Consider the following 19,079-nt stretch of genomic DNA (forward strand, 5'->3'; position numbering starts at 1 on the left):
GGGTGGGGATAAGAAAATCAAAACATGCACTATGGAGCTTACCAGCTCAGTCGGGGAAAGATGATGATGTGTGTGCTACATGGTGCTCAGGGTCCTGGGTGATGGTGATGGTGATGATGATGATAATGATGATGATGCAGCAGATAGTGGAAGGGGAGTGTGTGAGTGGTGGAAACTGTGCAAATGACATAGAGAAGTCTGGGAATGGAGTGAGAATGGAGCATCCAAGTAAGGGCAAAAAGCATGGTGAGAGAGCCTGCTACGTCTGGAGCAAGGGCACCCTAGGCAAGATGGCAGGAAGTACAGAGGCCTGCATACTTTGCTTATTTTACCAGAAGCCTATGTTCAGCCTTATTCAGGATGACACTTAGGTTGAGTTGGTTTGAATCTAGCTCTGTCATAATAAAGGCTTGCAATCTCTTTACTACCCTATGTTACTATAAAATGAAATTTTTATTCATTTTAGGAAAGTTTGTTCTCCTAACAGAATCTGTTGTATTTCATAAACACTGAAGATTAAACTGTGTCTGCTCTCAAGCAAGTGATAGATGGATAAATGGATGGATGGATGGATAGATGGTAGATAGCTAGATAGATAGTTTTTTGTTTTTTTTTTTTTTTTGCTCAAATAGTGGAATCTCAACCTATTTTTTATTTTTTTAAAATAGACTTTGTTTCTATAGTAGTATTAGGTTCAGAGCAAAATTGAGGAGGGAGTTTAGAGATTGCCATATACTCTTGCCCCGGATGTTCTTTGCCTTCTCCATTATCAACATCCTTTGCTGGAGTGGTGCATTTGTTATAACTGACCGAACCTACAGTTACACGTCTTTATCACCCAAGTCCGTTTTTTAAGTTAGAGTTCACTCTTGGTGTTGTACATTCTATGAGTTTATATTTCATTTCATTTCACTTCATTTTATTTCATTTTGAGACAGGTTCTTGCTCTGTAGTCCAGGCTGGCCTTGAACTCACCATCCTCCTGCCTCAGCCTTTTAGTACTGGGATTGTAGACATATGCCAGTATGCCTAGTTCAATTTATGGATTTATAATGACACCCAAGGCAAGATTTGGGGGGACTAGGAGGGGTAAGGAAGACTACCAAGAGAGTGAGAAGGAAGTGCCAAGAAGAAAGGACAGTCAAGAGTGTGTGGTGTTCTGAAAGCCAAGGAAAAAAAGTGTTTCCAGATGCACCAGGAAATAAGTCTCTTTCATGCTGCTTGTCAGTCATGTTAAATTAGAATGCTCCGTGGGCTTTAGCAATGTTGGAGGTCATCTTTGGTTTCAAAATGGTGAGTTTAGAGTAGAGTAGTAGAGACAAAAAGAGGAGGAAAGGGAATGCATCTGTATCACAGTGGAGATTCCTAAGAAAGAGAATTTCTTGTGTATTCATGTTGAGACGTGTGTACCATTTCCTGACCAGTCCTCAGATTTACTGGGCATAGGAACCTGCCCCAGTGCAGCCAGCCTTGGCATTAGGGATAGAAGGTGTTGGAAGGATGTGTAAGACACAGCCTGCCTAATGTTTTTGCTGTGAATGGAACAATTTTCTCTAAAAAGGAGTGTGGGAACGGGAGTTCTAGGTCAGCCATAGTAAAATCCCATCTCAAAAATGTAGAAGGGCAAGAGATCTATTGTATAGCATGGTGACTCTAGTTAATAGTGTACTGGTAACAGATAGTGCATATGTTAATTGGCTCACTATAGACATTTCACGATATAAATATAGGTGAAGCAAAGCAACATTTCACACATGATCAGTACATATAATTTATGTCAATTAAAAATAAGTAAATATAGACTATTGGTTATTTTACCCTTAATCAATAAACATGGCTATATGGAGACTGCTACTAGAATAAGTGTTTCTTTCATAAAAGAAAGAAAGAAAAAAACTGAATTTGTTGTATTTTCTTCTTATCTGTTATGTATCAGTAGTAAATGTTACCATTTTGGAGGGAGAAGAGATGATATATTAACCCTAAGTGACATCTTAAATAGTCAGGAGCATTTTTTACATGTTTTTGTTGTTTGTTTGTAATGCTAGGGATTGAACTCAGGGCCTCTCCCATGCTAGGCAAGTGCTTTACCACTGAGCTACGCTGGTAGCCCTTATTTATACTTCATTGTAATTGTTTGCCTGTATCTCTCACCAGATTGAGAACTACTTCACAACAAGGTGTAACTTTTTCTTTATTTATCTGGTGTTTACCATCTTATATGGAAGACAACAGAATTTTAATAAATATTTTAAAATGAAAGTGATGCTACAACATTTGGGTCTAAGTTTTATATTTTCTTTTTGGGTCTTTCTCCTCTCATGTAGGTTAAAGGTTAAAGTGACTTTTAACCTACAAGAACAGATAGCTTTCAATTCCTCTGGGTTGGAACAAATTTTAAAAGAGTATTGTGGTAGAAAGGGGACAGTTTTTTTTCCTTTGCTTTGGTTGGGTGTGTTGGTCCACAATGGTCTGAATAAACTGAACACATACTTTCCTAGGATGATAAGAAGAGAATAACTTGATCTGTGAGAGGTTCTATATCCTCCAGAACTCATTTAGAGATTTTTTTTTTATGATCTGGTTTTAAATGTGGGTATCATTTGCACACTAATTTACACCATGCCAATTTGAACACATCAGAAAAACCAGCATTTCTGTCAAGATAGAGAACATTTCTATCATCCCAGAAAGTTATCTTATATTGATTTTCAGTTATCTCACCCAGAGGCAAATTCTGTGATTTTTATCAGCAGATGTTGCTGCTTGCAGAACTTTAATCATGTATTGATACTAAGTGTAACAGCTCTTGTGTCAAGCTTCTTTTGCTCCACTTAACGATGTGTTTGGAATTTATACTTGCTTTGCTCTAGTCAGCAGATTTGTTTCTTTGTGTGGCTAAGTAGTATTGTTACTGTCTCTTAAGTCCTGAGGAAATTCCTTCCTGATTCTTCATGCTGTGAACAAAGAATTGGACATGACACACAAAAAAGGCAGCAAAAATATATATTTATAGAAGGAGGCAAAGAAGTGCACTCTGCAGAGTGAGGGCTATGAGGATAATGACAGGACTTTTTTGTATCTGGAATTCCTAGCTTGTTCCTCCCTCACGCAAACAAGGCCCTTGGCACCCTTGTGCTAGCAGAAACTCACTGGGCGGGTATCAGATTTAGGCCATCCTATGGCAGTTTCAGTTGGTTTTGTGCCCAGTGTAGACCTGCTGATGGACATTTAGGTGAGGTACTATGAATATCACCACTGTGCACATAATTGGATATCTTATTGTGTACATGTTTTCATTTCTTTTTTCATGTCTCGATAAAATATTATTTACAAAAAGTAGTTGTGGGCCAGATTTGGCTCAGCACCGTTGTCAACTCCTGATGTACAGAATTGGCTGTTGCTCTTATTTCATCCAAGTAGACATGGTTCTGAGGTCCATTTCTTTTGTGCATATACTTAGAAGTACATCATTAAGTGAATTTTATAAAAAACAGTCAACCCTTTTCCTTGAAGGGATTATATAATTCAACATGATCAGTAACAGTACATATGATGGTGCTTTCTGTGCTGTCTGTAGTGACAGCTGTTAGAATCTGTCACCTTTTAAAGTCCATTTAACTATTGTTTTGTCCTAGTGTTTGAGTGTTTATGGGTTTAGTCAAGGACTGTATAGTTCATTTTCAAATTCTGGACTTCATCCTCCCTTATTTCTCCTTTTTGGGATTTTCTTCCTCAGGTTTCTGGTATGCTGAGGCCACAAGGACCAGCTTTTGTGCTTGAGTTTCATCTGATGTAACACAGAGTTGGTTGTACCCTCACAGGATAGGTATATAAATGCAACAAAATATCATTCAGTGTACTTACTTTCTTTGAGACTGTGGACTTTCTGCCAGGTTTTAGTTGTTCTCCAGTGCCTTCAAAAAGTTGAATTTTTATATTTGCCCATAGCTTCTGTTATTGGTTAGAGGGCAACATGACCATCATAAAACTAAGGAATTTGTTTTATGTAGTTTGTTTCAGTCATTTATAAAGAGATGTTAGACCTTGTTTCTACTTGGAGTTTCAGTCTTTTCCCTTATTTATAAGGATGAAGCTGTTTTTTTTTTTTTTTTTTTAGGATGAAGCTGTTGTTGCTGGGCAGTGGACATTATATAAATGTAGGATAGCATTTATAAAATAATTAGTACTTAGGAAAAGAAATAGAAGATTAGAGCACACCTGAAATGGGAAATTCATTACTCATTCTAATTTAGGCACAGGTTGATATAAGTTACACAAATGAATTGAAATTCAAGTAAATACTTTATCATTGCGAATTTCTGACTTGTTAAAAATAACGTTTAAGAGATCTCTCACTTTTGAAGTTTCTTATCTTCACTTGATGCATTTTGGTGGTTAAAATCCACCAGGTGTATTAGTTCAGATCGCAGAGTCCAGAAACAGAGAGGAATTCAGCCGCCTTAAAATATATTATGCTCCAGGAAAAGTAAAATTGTAGTTAGAAATGAAAATTAACACCCTCCTCATTGGTACTATTTTGCTTTTGTCTGCTGATACTCTTTGTGGGAGATAAATTATCATGAAGATATTGGTAGCAATAGGTGAGCATTGAAGGAGGGTTAACATTTAAAAAATTTTCCCAGCAATACTATGCTAAATAGTGACAGCAATGCCTGGTTTCATTTTCTGTGTATATAATGTTTCTTTGAAACACTTTTGAAGTATTGTGTAATCAGCAGTTTTTTATTTGAATTAGCTTCAAACTTTAAAAAAGTTTCTTTGCAAAGATGTGTCTGTGATATAAAATGAAAAAAGAAAGAAAGTTAAATTACTGTAACCTTAATACTTCTACCATGAACAACCACTTTGAGGGGCTATATATCCTTTTAGTCATTTTTCTGTTTTAATTTTCAAAGCTGGATCATAATACAGTATATATATTTTATAAACTACTTCTCCTCTAGCTTATTTCAAACAATTCTATATATATGTGAATGTTTGCATTTGTACATGCTGTGTGTATTTATTTAAATTGCAGAATTCTATAATTTAATTAAATTTAGAAAAAAGATATCTTAAAGAAATTGTACAGATACATGTTTTAAATTTAGCTAGCGAAATATCTTTAAATAGACTAGGACCTGGGAAAATACAAGTTTTATCATGAACTAAAGCTGCATGTTTTTGGTGTGACTTTTTAGTGATATAGCAGGGAAAAATGCCTTTGTAGCTTGTACTTGAACCACCTTGACAATGGCTGCTCTTACTCTGTAGATCTAGGGACAGTTCTCCCACTGGCAACTGGACATAGTCTCCCGCACTGGCTTTATCATCTTGACTGTAATGTAGACAGTAGATCTAAAACGCTGTGCAAGAGCATACTTAGATGGTTTTCACTACCCATTGAATCATTAAATGGAGAGTCCTTTTCAAATACTCTGTTTATTCCTCTGTTCTTGACAGTTTTGTACCTGGGTTTTAAACAGGGCAGCTTTCTTGAAGTCTGTTGTCTAGCAGAGATGCTGACATTGAAGAAAAAATTACATAGTTGAAGCTCCAGTGGCCCAATCGGTTAGAACGCGGTGCTTATACAAAGAATTGTATGGATACTGAGAACAATGAAGTTCATTGTCGTAGGAATCAGTGTCATGGAAATATGTTATTGTCATAAGTGTCTCAACCTTATCTGGGATATTTGAGAGAAGTATCTTGGATTGATGCCCAAATAAGGATGGATGCCCAAATAAGGAGTTAGGAAAGTTCAAGGAGCGTTTTCAAGGCAGAGAAACTGTCAGAGACAGAGATTAGGATTCACGTCTTTGTTCATGACAGTTTTCTTAGTTACTTTTGGAATATTTGAGTGATGTTTTCCCCATAATCATCCATGTAAAATGTATGGTAAGACAGGGCTTCACAGGTGTATGAGTCAGAGCCTGCAAAATGTTATACAGATTGGTTCTTTGAATGTAAATTTGGGATAAGCATATACTGAACAGATTCATCATTTCTAATCATGAGACTGTGCTGAGCATACTCTGGCCTAGGAAATTGTGGACATAGCATGCCTCCTGGTACTTGTGGCCAGCTGAGCGGCTGTAATTTGCCCAGTTTTAAAACTCAGGCTGCAGCATCTTTCTTTGCTGTTTTATATGTTATGGGTTTCCCGTGGGGGCCATGGGTCAGCCAACTACAGCATTTAGGCTAAATCTGGCATAGGACCTATTTTTATTGTTTTGGGGTTTTTTTTTTTGTTTGTTTATTTGTTTTGGTTTTTTGTTTTTGCAGTGCTGGGGGTAGAACTGAGGGCCTGGAAGAAGCTAGTCAAGTGCTTCACCCCTGAGCTGCTTGCCCAGCCCCCAAGACCTGCTTTTGTCAGTATTTCTTTTCTTTTGTGTTTTTGAGGGTGCAAGACAGCCCTGCTCATTCATTTGAGTAGTCTCTCTGGCTGTTTTCACACTGTCATGGCAGAGTTGAACATATATAAAAGTCCCATGTGCTGGACAAAGTTTAAATATTTACTATCTGATCCCGTCACAAAAAATGTATGGTTACCACTAGTCTAGACATAACCCATAACCAAATGCCCAGATAATTTCTCTATTCTGCTTAGAATTTCTTAATCTCTTACTTCTTTCATTGTGTTTTCTCTTCTCTGTAGCCCAGCTGCTGTTTTTCATCTCTGTTCAATATTTTTTTTCCTTCTTTCCTTTCCTACTAGTTATTCCAGGTTATGTAATAAAATAATAGGTTATTTTATGTAATAAATAAATGGGGCTGGCATATCATACTACATGATATCACATTGCATCTGTCAGTCTTTGTTTTGACTCTTCTCCATGTAAATTTTGATCACTTGTCATTTGCAGAGGTTTTCCCCATGGCCTACAAAAATAAAAGCACAACCTGTGTTTAAAGTTGAGCCCCCGCCGGTGATATAGCTCAGTGGCATAGTACTTGCCCGGCAAGCACAAGGTCCTGAGTTCAATTCTTGAAAATAAATAAGTAAATAAAAGGTTAGCCCTACCACTTAAGTAGTAGGTTAACTGAATAGTAGCTTAGCGCTTCTGTGAACCTCAGGTTTTGCTCAGTGTGTGAATGCCTTGCTCACTTCAGGATTGTAGGGAGAACCAGAGCATCTAAGTGCTGATGTATTCGTCAGTTGTTCTGTATAGTTTAGAGTGCCAGAAGACTGGCTTCTTTCACTTACTGTGAAAAACAGTTTACTTCTAACTTTATTTTGGAAAAAGTGACTTGTTTTTTATTTTAAAATTGGTTCTCAAACAACAATAAAGAGATTACTCTTACTTTAAATACAGAAATTGTGGATGGATATGGTGTTTTTTAATTCTTTTGGGTAACTCCTTTTGCTGCCTTACTGGGAATATCATCACACAAACAGAAGTTGTTAATTACTTTAAATGTAGAAGTTTCTGGGAGAAACACAGTTTGGTCTGCATTTTTAATACCCTGCCAAAACACTGGAAATACTTCAGTCTGCACTGCCTGCTTGTTTAGATGTGGTGACCTCTGCTGAACATATTAGTAAGTGTCATTTGCTTAAGTCCAGACAGGACCCATATCCACAACACCTACTGTATTATTTTGGAGTTGTAGAAGGCACAGAAATATGTGTTGAGTAAACTGATGAACTTAGGAATAGAGATATATAGAGGAGTGGAACAACAGACCTGCTTATACAAGCTTCTGTGTCAGCTCCTGCTTTTCTTCCCTAGTTAACGTTTAGTTTAAAAAAAAAAAAAAAAAAAAAGAAGGAAACAGGTCATTCATAAGAGAAAGCATTTAGGATCATCTCCCAGACTCTGATCCTTGGCCTTTCCTTTTCCTTTCCTGTTCTCTCAGCTGGAAGTAATGACATCAGGGGCAGGTAGCTCATTTCCTATCTGCACCATTGTTTATCTCTCCATAACAGTCAGGGTGGCATAGATTTTGCAGCTACTCAATTCACAGATTATCCCATTGCTTGGTCAGAAGTCTGAGCATGACAGTCAGGCAACTTGAGAATTGTTGCATGATGGTATTAGCATGTCTGCAGCTGGCTGGGAAAGGATTTACTTTTAAGCTCAGGTGATTGATAGAGTTCTGTTCCTTGTGGGCTTTTAGACTGAGCTCCTCTGTTTCTTGCTGGCAGCCAGAAGTTGCCCTTACATAGCTCTATCATTAGGCAGCTTGACAACAGGGCAGCATGAGAGAAACACAGCCAGCAAAAGAGAAACTTGTATTGCCTATTTTAATCATATGTAATGTAACTACATGCACCCTGTCGTTTTTGCATTTTTTCATGGGTTATAAGAAAGTTAAAGGACTTGATTATACACAAGAGGAGGATATTTCCCAAGGTTTGGATAATAAGACAGAGACCAAGAGACCACTTTTAGTCTGCCACACATAAGGCTGGCCAGGAGTATAGTTTCTTTTACTTTCTTCTCTGCAGTTCTACTACTTAACAAAGAACATGTTTTTCATCCCTTCTGGGTTTTTGTTTTGTTTTGTTTTTTTTTTTTTTTGCTTTTCTGTCTGAAAGAGGATTGAACAACCTTGGGTGATCTTTTTCTTTTTTTTCCTGCTATAAAAAGCAGTGAAAAAGTCACAGGAAACTGCCTTAGGAAGTAACTTCTATGCTGTCTGTGGCCCTCCCTTTGAGACAGGCAGTTTGTGACACACTCCATAAGCAAGCATTTCTGAGTCAGAGTGTGGCTTATATGAAGGACCTCAGTGAGGCCTTTCCAGCTTTTTGTGTCTTCTGTCACTGTGCTCCTTTCAGCAAGCACCAAATTCCCAGACTAGTTCATTTGCACAGTGACATCCTTTTAGGATCTCTTCCTGTGATTGTATTGACAGATTTTTGTTTAGAATCATTAGCAGGTTTGGTTCTTTTTACTCTTTAGCCCCATTAACTACTCTTATGTGTTATTGGCCTCTTCGCTTCTGACATCTTTGGGTTGTTGTTTCTTGCTCTTCTCTGGCCAACTCCCAGCCTGTGGCTTAGTCTCCAATTTGTCCTATATTCTGCTGGGGAGACAGTGGAGTACAGTATAGAAGTTAATAACAAGAACTGAAGCTAGCGGGTTTGAATTTCAGATTTTGCCATTTATTAACTGAGTAATTTGAGCATATTGTTCTATTTTGTTTCTTTATAGCTGGTATTAACATTTCTGCAAATTTCCCAGGCAAGCAAGCTTCAGATTATTGCTGCTCCTTCCAAGATACATGCATAGATACTTGAGCAGATTGTTTTCCCCTTTATTACTAAGTGCATTTTGACCCCAGGCTCATTTTTGGTTTCCTGATGAAATGGGCTATTTCAGTTTATATGGATGTCTTTTTGTTGTTATTGTTGTTGACCTTACCCTGGTATTTGTATTATCTTGTAAGCATGAGGAGTGTGTGCTTTTTCAAACAGCATGACATTTAGCAAGCACTTAAGTGTCCTGCACTTTATTCCACTCTTTATAGATGTTATGTTCTTTAACCTAGATAACAATATTCAGTTGTATACTAATATCGCTTTCATTCTATAATGAAGAAATTAAGGCTTAGACAAATTAAACAGTTTGCTCAAGATCTTCTAGTTCTGTCTGACTACAAAGCATATGCTTTTAAAGAGCACAGGACATTGTCTCCCATAAAAAAAATCTGCACCTCTGTTAGTGAACAAAGAGGCTAAAAATCCAAAATAATTTTATCTTACAATTGTAAAAGTTTTTGCTCGTTTGTGTACCCTTTGGCACACTGTAGCCTTGTAATGCATTTTTTGGGTGGGTGGGGGTTGCTGGGGATTGAACCCAGCATTGTACATGCTAGGCAGATGCTACATGTTGCTAAGCTATACCTCCACCCCTTTTTTATTTTGTATTTTGAGACAGTATCTCATCAAATTGCCCAGGATGGCCTTAAACTTGGAATTTTCCTGCCTCAGCCTTCTGAGTAGCTGGGATTACAGGTGCGGACCACCATGCCTGATTACTTTTGGTTTTTATACTAGCCAGTCTCCTTTACCTAAGGACAACATGCTTGGTCTTGTCCAGTCTATAAAGGGTACATTCAAAAAGGAGTGTGTTCTTTCTAGATTTTTGCATGACTTTTACAAAATCTTAATATTGTACATGTAGTAGCATGATTAGGAAGTACTGAGCTTCTTCTTTTTTAAATTTTTAATTTTTTTAATATTTAACCCAAGATTTTTGCACTGAGCTATATCTCTAGCCCTTTTTAAAAAGTTTTTTGAGATAAGGTCTCACTAAGTTGCCAGATAGCCCAGGCTGGGCCTAAACTTTTGATGCTCCTGCCTTGCTCTCCTGGAATGCTGGGATGATAGTGCCCCACTGTGCCCAGCTAGCAGTGGATTTTTAGCAATCACAGTGAGGGTTTATATGGCCAGAGTGTCCTTTTTAAGTCATCAGCTGAGTTAATTGCTTATATGGTGATGGCACTGTTATTGCTCTGCATTCCTTTATTCTTTCATCTCAGTTACCTACAACTTCTTTCTGTCCTCAGTACTTGCTAGCATAGTAGCTTCTGTTGAGTAGAATTCACTCACGATAGTTACTGAAGTCACTTAAAATTATTTGGAATAACCAACCACAGGAGTAACAAATTGCCACATTTAATGATGATTTTGATTCTTTGAGCTTACCTACAATATTTTCTATAATAGCCAGTAAAATGTTTTCTTCCAGGCATCCAAGGGTAACTACACTATAAGGAGATAGATTTTCTTGTGAACATTGTATGCTGATTCTGAAGGTAAGAAAAGAATGCTGAACCTATTCTGAGAAGTCATCATCATTGGCGTGAATTCCACAGAGGAATTCACTGGAGTTACTGGAAAAGTTGGAGTGCCTTTTATAATTAAATATTTCTAACACGTCTCTTTCAAAGTGATATGGCCTTTTGATATGGTCTCACCTGGTGGAATTGTTTTTAAAGGAAAGTGGACAAATTCATATGTTATCAGTGAGGTTGTAACGTGGTACTGAAGAAAGCCATGTTTGCTAGGCTGCCTGCCATTGTCAGGATGGCCTCTGTCTCTCACACATGCCCATGGACTGCAGAGTGTAGTGGAATGCAAATGATCCATTCTCTCCTTTCAAGAATTTATTATTAGAAAAAAATCAGGAAGCTAGGGATGTTGCTCAGTGATAGACATGTACCTCACATGTGTAAGACCCTGGATTTAATCCCTAGCACTGAAAAAAGTATAAATAAGAAAAAGTGGTTTTTGATATGAAGAATGCCAACAGTTACATGCTAGAGCTTTCTCTTTGCTAACCTTAATAAAAGATATTACCTAAGGTCGGCATTTTCATTTAATGTGTCATTCTGATCAATGTAGAGTAGTTTTACATGTTATCAAAAGTATGATTTGATCCTGTCTCCAAAATGTTTGCATAGGGAAAGAGATGAGGGAAGAGAGAGGGGAGGGAAAGGAATGTACTGCAAACATGTACTAAAGAAAAAAAAAATTTAAGCCCACCGCCCCCAGAAAAAAGGGAGAGTCTGAATTTGACTGAATACCATAGCATGATATTAACTATGCATTTGATAAACTCTAAGGTATTTGTACTAGAAAGCTAATTGCAGTCTTCTTTTGAAAACATACTATATGATGGGCACTGTACATATATTATCTCTAAATCATATGATTACTCTTCAAGGTAGTTACTATTGTTCTTATTTCACAGACCTGGATACTGAGCCTTAGAGGGAAGAAGTCATTTGCAAAGATCACACTGTTGTTAAATAGTCCAGTGCAGTTCAAATCTTACGTATTTTAAACCTATATCAAACTTCTTTGCATTTCTCATGCTTTTAAAAAGATTCCACATGAAGTGCCAGGTTGTGTCTATAAAGCCACAGTCCGCCAATGAGCATGGCCTCTCCGTGCTGGGTGTAATCTACAAGTCTCTGATGCCTCCGTCCTTCCTTGGTATTTTCATTGATGTTGGCAAGGTCTTTCTTTGTTACCAGGGAAACTGGTTTTATGTGGTGTTTGTTCCATCCCCTTCTGTCTGAATGGACTCTCCATCCACCATAGTTTGGGGAACTTGAGGTTTCTGTCTTCAGATAAAAGTAGATGGAGTCATGTTCAAGTTGTTACAGATCTCTTCTCTCTGGATTAATTTTGGGGCTTTAAGTGATGAAAGTTTAAGGTTTCTTTTTTTTTATCAGTGTTGCCTACTTGGAGCCATATAATCTTCATATAAATTGAGCAATAGTTGCATTTAACTGGTTACAAGTGGGGTATTTCTATTTGGGGCATTTCAATAAAGACTAAAAGCAGAAAGTTTTAGCCCTAGGTCGTTGACCCTAAAATGTTAAAAAATGTTTTAAAAAAACAAGACATTGTTCTGAATGACTCTCACTGAGAAAAAAAGAAAGGTACTTTTCTGGACATTCTCTTACTCCATGAATTTATATAAATCTCTGGTATTAGTGAATTGGGACTATGGATAGTGTGGCAGTTCTGACTATTAAGCACTGGGTGGACTTGGTGCTGGAAGAGAATACCTTTGTTGAATCAAAGCATGCTTGACTCTAGCAGATTATGTCTTTCCTCTTTTAATCCTGCTCCCACACAAGATAGTAGGGAACATTGATTCTTTTTCAGAAATGAAGATGTTTCCTTGCTAGTAAGTGATAGCATTTTAGACCAAGGTTGTTTATCTGTGTGATATCCTATGGCAGATGTTGGGGATATGAATTGCTTTGATTAATCATCTGTCCTAGCCTTACATTTTAAACAAGTTGAGAAATAGAGCAAGGATTCAAATGAGAATCAGCATAGCTGGTAGTTTAATTGCTGATAAAGCAGGACTAAAGATTTAAAAAATTCTAGCACCTCCTTCTCTGCAATAAAACATGGGTTCCATCCTAGCAACTCAGTCCTAATCCTCTAGTGACAGCTAGACAGAAAGTCAGAGCTGGCTGCCATTGTCCCACTGACTGTGGCAGTCAGCTGGCTTCAGGTGTTAGAACTGGAGGAGGCTATCTTAGTTACTTTTCCCTTGTTGCTGAGACAAAATACCTGATACCCAGAATTAAGGAAGGAAAGGTTATTTAGCTCAGTTTGTGGAGGTTTCAGTCTATACTCAGCTGGCTCCAAGGGATAGTGGCACATGGCAGAGGGCAACAGTTCATGGTGGTGGAAAACAGCCAAAGCAGCAAGAGCCAAAAGGGAGGAGTAGCAAAAAATAGGCCTCTTTTCCTCCCTTACATTGTATGCATGCCACTTGCCCCAGGGCAGGTGTAACAATCGCACGCATAATGCCAGCATTGGACCATGAGTCAATCATATACTGTAGAAGCCTGCCCCATGACTGCATGAGGCTTTGGGGGGACATCTAGACACAAACCATGACAGAGGCCCTTGCCCCCTGGCCTAGAGCAGCGTCTAAGCTCTGAGCTGTGCTCTCATTAGTGCTCCTAGGCAGTTGGTCACTCCCTTCTGGACAGAAGTTAGGAGGGAAAGAGACATTACATTTACATTCCATATGGGAAGTTGCTCATTCCTAGGAACTGATTGCAGATCTCATCCTGAAGACACACTGGAGGCTATTTTAAGGGTTCTCTAGCCCAAATCTAACAGTAGAAACTGTACTATTTACATTTTTCTTTAAATTTTTTTTTATTTTTACTAGTACACATTTACAGAACATAATAATTACATTCCTTGTGGGGAGTTGGTACATTTATATAACACATCTTTTTTCATCCCCTTATCTCTTCCCTCTGTTCCACTCTGTCTCTGTATGTTTTTAAAAATCATTTCAGTTTATTAGTATATATGTGTAGTACATAATATTTACATTCCACGTGGGATGTTGGTACATAACACCTCTTAATTCCTTTTTTCATCTGGTTTCCCTTCTCTCCTTTCCCTGTCCACTCATACCTTAATCCCCTTCCTTAGTTGCTGGTTTTTTTTTAATGTATTTGCAGTACAAAATGTTCACATTGTTTCTGTGGAATTCGTGTATGTACATAACACATCTCAATTCTTTGTTTTTTGTCTTTATCCCTTCTCTTCTTTCCCTTTCCCTCTGTCTCTTGACTCCTTTCCCTCTGAGAATGATCTGTCTCCTTAATTCCTATTAGCTATCTTTTATTTTGCTCTTTGTTTTTTACTCTGGGTTTCTCATATGGGTGAAATGATGTGATATTTACACTTGTGTATCTAATTTAAAATTATGGTCTCAAGGTGCATACATTTTCCTACCAGTGACTCAGATCTATCCCTCTTTATGGCAGAATAGTATTCCCTTGTATGTAAATACCACATTTTCTTTATGTAGTCATCTGTTGATGGACATATGAGCCACTTCCAGTATTTAGCTATTATGAATTGTGCTACTGTAAACATGGGTATGCATGGATCTCTGTAGTATGATGTCTTTAATTCTTTTGGGAAGATGCCTAGAAGGGGAATAGCTAGGTCAAACTGAATTTCTAGTTTTAGGATTTTTTTTTGAATCACTACACTGATGTTCACAGTGGTTACAGTAGTTTGTATTTCCATCAACAGTATAGAAGGGTTCCTTTTTCTGTGCAACCTCCCCAGCATTTGTTACTATTTGATTTGTTGATAATGGCCACTCTTTCTGGGGTAAAATGGAATTTCAGTGTTTTTAATTTGCATTTCTCTAATGGCTTATAATGTTGAGCATTTCTTTATGTATTTATTGGCCATTTTTACTTCTGTAAAGAGTCTGTTCATTTTGATTGCCCATTTTTGGTTATGTCTTTTACTTTGAGGGGCCTAATTTTTTTGAGTTCTTTATATATTCTACCAGTGAGTCCTTTGTCTGAGCAATTGCTGGCAAAATTTTTTCCCATTCTTTTGTTTGTCTTTTGATTCTGTTTGCTTTACTGAGAAGAATCTTTTTAATATTCCATATTTTCATTCAAGGAACTATTTCCTGTACAACTGGGGTTCTGTTCAGAAAGTCCTTGCCCCTATACCTGTGACTTCAAGAGTTTTACCTATCTTGTCTATGAGCAAGCTAGGGGTTTCTCGTTTAACATTTAGCTCTTTGATCCGTTTTGATTTTGGTTTAGTGCATAGTGACAGCCATGGATCTAGATTTAGTCTTCTTCATGTGGATAGTCAGTTTTCTCAACCCCATTTATTAAAGAGGCTATTTTTCCTCCAGTGTATGTTTTTGGCCCATTTGTTAAAGATCAAATAAGTGAATGTACTTGGAGTTGTTTCTGCATCCTCTGTTCTGTTAAGCATCATGTTTGTATTTTGTTTTTGCCAGTACCATGCTACTTTTATCACAGTACTTTTATAATACAACTTCAAGTCCAGGATTGTGAAGCCTCCTTTTGTTTTCCTCTTTTCACCCAGGATTGCTATTCTGGGTCTCTTCTGGTTCCATATGGATTTTAATATTAATTTCTCTAGTTCTGTGAAGAATGATATGGGAAATTTTTATTAAGATTGTGTACAATCTGTATATCAGTTTTGGAAGTATGGCCATTTTGACTATATTGTTTTGGCCTATCCAAAAACAGGGGTATCTTTCCATTTTCTAATGTCGGGCTGGTGATATAGCTCAGTGGTATAAGTGCCGCCTGGCAAGCACAAGGTCCTGAGTTTGGTTCCTGGTACCCCGCCCCCACAAAAAAAATACATAAACAATTTTCTAATGTCCTCCTCCATTTCCTTTTTTTCAAGTACTGTAGTTTTCATTGTAGAGGCCTTTCAACTCCTTTAGTTTAATTCCTAAGAAGTTAATTTTTCTTGGTGATATTATGAATATTTTCCTAATTTCTTTCTCAGTGGATTCATTGTTAGTGTATAGGAATGTTACTGATTTTGCACATTGATTTTGTATTCTGCTAAAATTCTAAATTTAGTTACTCTAAGAGTCTTTTGGTGTATTTTATGTAGAGGATTGCATCATCTATAAATGTGATAATTTGACTTCTTCCTTTGTTATGCATATCCATTTTATTTTTTTTCCGGCCTAACTGCTCTTGTTACTATTTCTTGTACTATGTTTAACAGGAGCATCCTTAACTTGTTCCTCATTTTAGAGAGAAAGTGTTTAGTTTCCCCCTATTTAATATGATGTTGGCAGTAGGCTTGTCATAGATGACTTTCATCATATTGAGTTTCTATACCAATTTTCTGTAGAGTTTTCATTATGAATAGATGTTGGACTTTGTCAAATGCTTTTTCTGCATCTATTGAGATGATTTCATTGTTTCTGTCCTTGGCTCTGTTAATATGGTATATTATGTTTATTGATTTGCATATGCTGAACCATCTCTGCATCCTTAGGCTGCATCCTACTCAGTCATGGTGTATAATCTTCTTGATGATGTGCTATTTCTGTTTGCCAGTGTATTATTGAGGATTTTTGCATTGGTATAGGCAAAGACTTCATGAACAAAACTCTGATGGCACAAGCAATCCTACACAGAATTAACAACTGGGATTTCTTCTTATTAAAAAGCTTTTGCAGAGCTAAAAAAATCACCAAGAGAGTGAAAAGACAACCCACAGAGTAGGAAAAATCTTAACCAGTTGTTCTTCAGATAAAGAACTAATGTCTAGAGCATATAAAAAACTGAAAAAAATCAGACCCTTTCAGTTTACAGACCCAATCCATAAATGGGCATCTGAAATGAAGGCACTTCTCAGAAGTACAGTCAGCAAACAAATATATGAAAAAGATGTCCAACATCACTGATCATTCAAGAGATGCAGATTAAAGCAATGCCAAGATTCCATCTCACTCAAGAGAGAATAGCTATCATCAAGAAATCAATAATAAATACTGGTGAGGCTGTGGGGAAAAGGAATCCTTTCCATTGTTGGTTGGAGTGTAGACTAGTGCAACTATTGTGGAAATCTATATGGAGATGCCTAGGATTAGAGCTAGGATTAGAGTTCCATTTGACCCAGCTATTCCCCTTTGTGGTATCTTCCTGAAAGAATTTAAATCATTGTACCCTAACAGTATATGCATACCCACATTTATAGCAGCACAGTTTGTAATAGCCAAATCTTGGGGAAAAAAACGCCCCGCAACTGAGGAATGGCTAAAAGATGTGGGTTTTTTTTTTTATACAATGGAGTAATATTCAGCCATAAAGAAGGTTACATTTGAGACATTTATAGCTCTAGACCATACCACTCAGTAAAATAAATCAGATACACATATGTAAATATCACATTGTTTCTCTGGTGTGGGAAGATAAAAGTATAAATAAGAACCAAAATATATATCAGATATTGTGAGATACAAAGAAAAGTTCAAAAGGAAAGGGGAATGGGATGGAGGAGGGAGGAAGGGAAAAGAAAAAAATGAGAAAAAAAAGGATAAAATGGAAACAAAGCTTTTGTAAATAAGGAAGGGGAACAGAGGTTAAAGGGAAGGGAGGGCAGTTGGAGAAAAGAAAAGGAGCTAAGATACATCATGTACTTGTTTCTGTTTATTGATTTGTAAATGTTGAACCGTTCTTGAATCCCTGAGATGAAACCTACTTGATCATGATGGGTGATTTTTTTCAGTGATGCATTGTATTCTCTTTGTTAGTATCTTGTTGAGGTTTTTTGCGTTTATGTTCATTAAAGAAATTGGTCTGTAGTTCCCTTTTTTGGTTGGATCCTTGTCTGGTTTTGGACTCAGTGTAATGGCAGCTTCCAGTAGTGATTTTTAGGAATATTCTTTCCCTTTCAGTTTCGTTAAAAAGCTTGAAGAATATTGGTGTTAGCACTTCTTGAACTTTTTATACAATTTAGTAGTGGAGGGCTGGGGTGATAGCTCAGTGGCACAGTGCCTGTATAGCAAACGTGAGGTACTGAGTTTGATTCCTAGTACCCCCTCAAAAACAAAACAAAACAAAACAAAACAAACAAACAAACAAAACATCCCCGGCAGAATTCAGCAATGAACCCATCCAGACTTGGGCTTTTCTTAGTTGGTGGGTATTTATTACTGCTTTCATTTCATTACCTCTTATGGGATTATTCAGGGTTTTTAAATCTTCTTGGTTCAATTTTGGTACTTCGTATGCATCCAGGAATTGATCCATTTCTTCTGTATTTTCTAATTTATTGACAATACAGATTTGCAAAGTACTTGTTAATCATGTTTTTTATTTTGGCTATGTCTGTTGTGATGTCATCTTTTCATTTGTAATTGCATTGATATGGGTCTTTTCTTGCCTTTTTTGAGTAGACTGGCTGAGAGTTTGTCTATTTTGTTTATTCTTTGAAAGAACCAACTCTTAGGTTCATTAATTCTTTGTATTTTAGTCTCAATATCATTCATTTCAGCTCTGATCTTTATAATTTCCCTCTGCTGGTACCTTTGTTTTGTATTGTTCTTGTTTTTCTAAGACCTTGAAGTACATTGTTAGATTATTTATTTGGGTTTGCTCTATTCTTGTAATGTGGGCATTCACAGCTATAAACTCCCTCTAAGGACTGCTATGTTGTACTGGCATTGTCATTTAGTTCTAGAAATTGTATTTATTCCATAGTTTCTTTCATAATCCTTTTAGTTAAGAGTGTATGCATTCATTTCCATTCATTTGCATAATTTTTATTTTTCTTTTGTCATTGATTGTAACTTCATTTTGCTATGGTCTGACAATTCGCATGGTGTAATTTCAATTCTTTTACATTTACTTAAGGCTGATATTTTGGCTAGTATGTGTTCTATTTTAGAGAAAGTTCCATGTATTGCTGAAAAGAATGTGTATTCTTTTGTTATTATCTGCAGTACTCTATAGGTATCTATTAAATACATTAGTTCAACTCTGATATTGTTGATTTCTTCTCTAGTTGATCTATCTATGATAATGAAATATTGAGGTTCCCCCCTTATAATTGTGTTTATGTGTATTTGATATTTTACATCCACTAGTACTTGTTTTGTGAAGTTGGGTACATTGTTGTTTGGTGCATATATGTTAATGATTGTTACCTCTTCCTGTTAGGTTGTTCTTTAACCAATATATAACAACTTTCTTTCCCTGTTTTGATCAATTTTGGCTGGAAGTCAACTTCATCTGAATGTAATACAGTTGCATCTGCTTTC

The 19,079-nt window shown here is 36.9% G+C and overlaps 1 protein-coding gene across 7 annotated transcripts in view; it reads left to right on the forward strand.

Moving 5' to 3' along the window:
- Sgms1 (sphingomyelin synthase 1) overlaps window positions 1-19,079 on the forward strand; it is a 311,453-nt gene that overhangs the window by 173,733 nt on the left and 118,641 nt on the right. Inside the window, exon 2 of one of the 7 annotated variants that reach the window (XM_005385896.2) lies at window positions 10,701-10,767. The exons of the other annotated variants lie outside the window; for them this stretch is intronic. The gene's annotated coding sequence lies outside the window, so the exon portion shown is untranslated. The remainder of the gene's footprint in view (window positions 1-10,700; window positions 10,768-19,079) is intronic. 7 annotated transcript variants of the gene reach the window in all.

The sequence above is a fragment of the Chinchilla lanigera genome, unplaced genomic scaffold, assembly GCF_000276665.1.
Source record: "Chinchilla lanigera isolate Chin_1 unplaced genomic scaffold, ChiLan1.0 scaffold00024, whole genome shotgun sequence".
NCBI classification, from domain to species: Eukaryota; Metazoa; Chordata; class Mammalia; order Rodentia; family Chinchillidae; genus Chinchilla; species Chinchilla lanigera.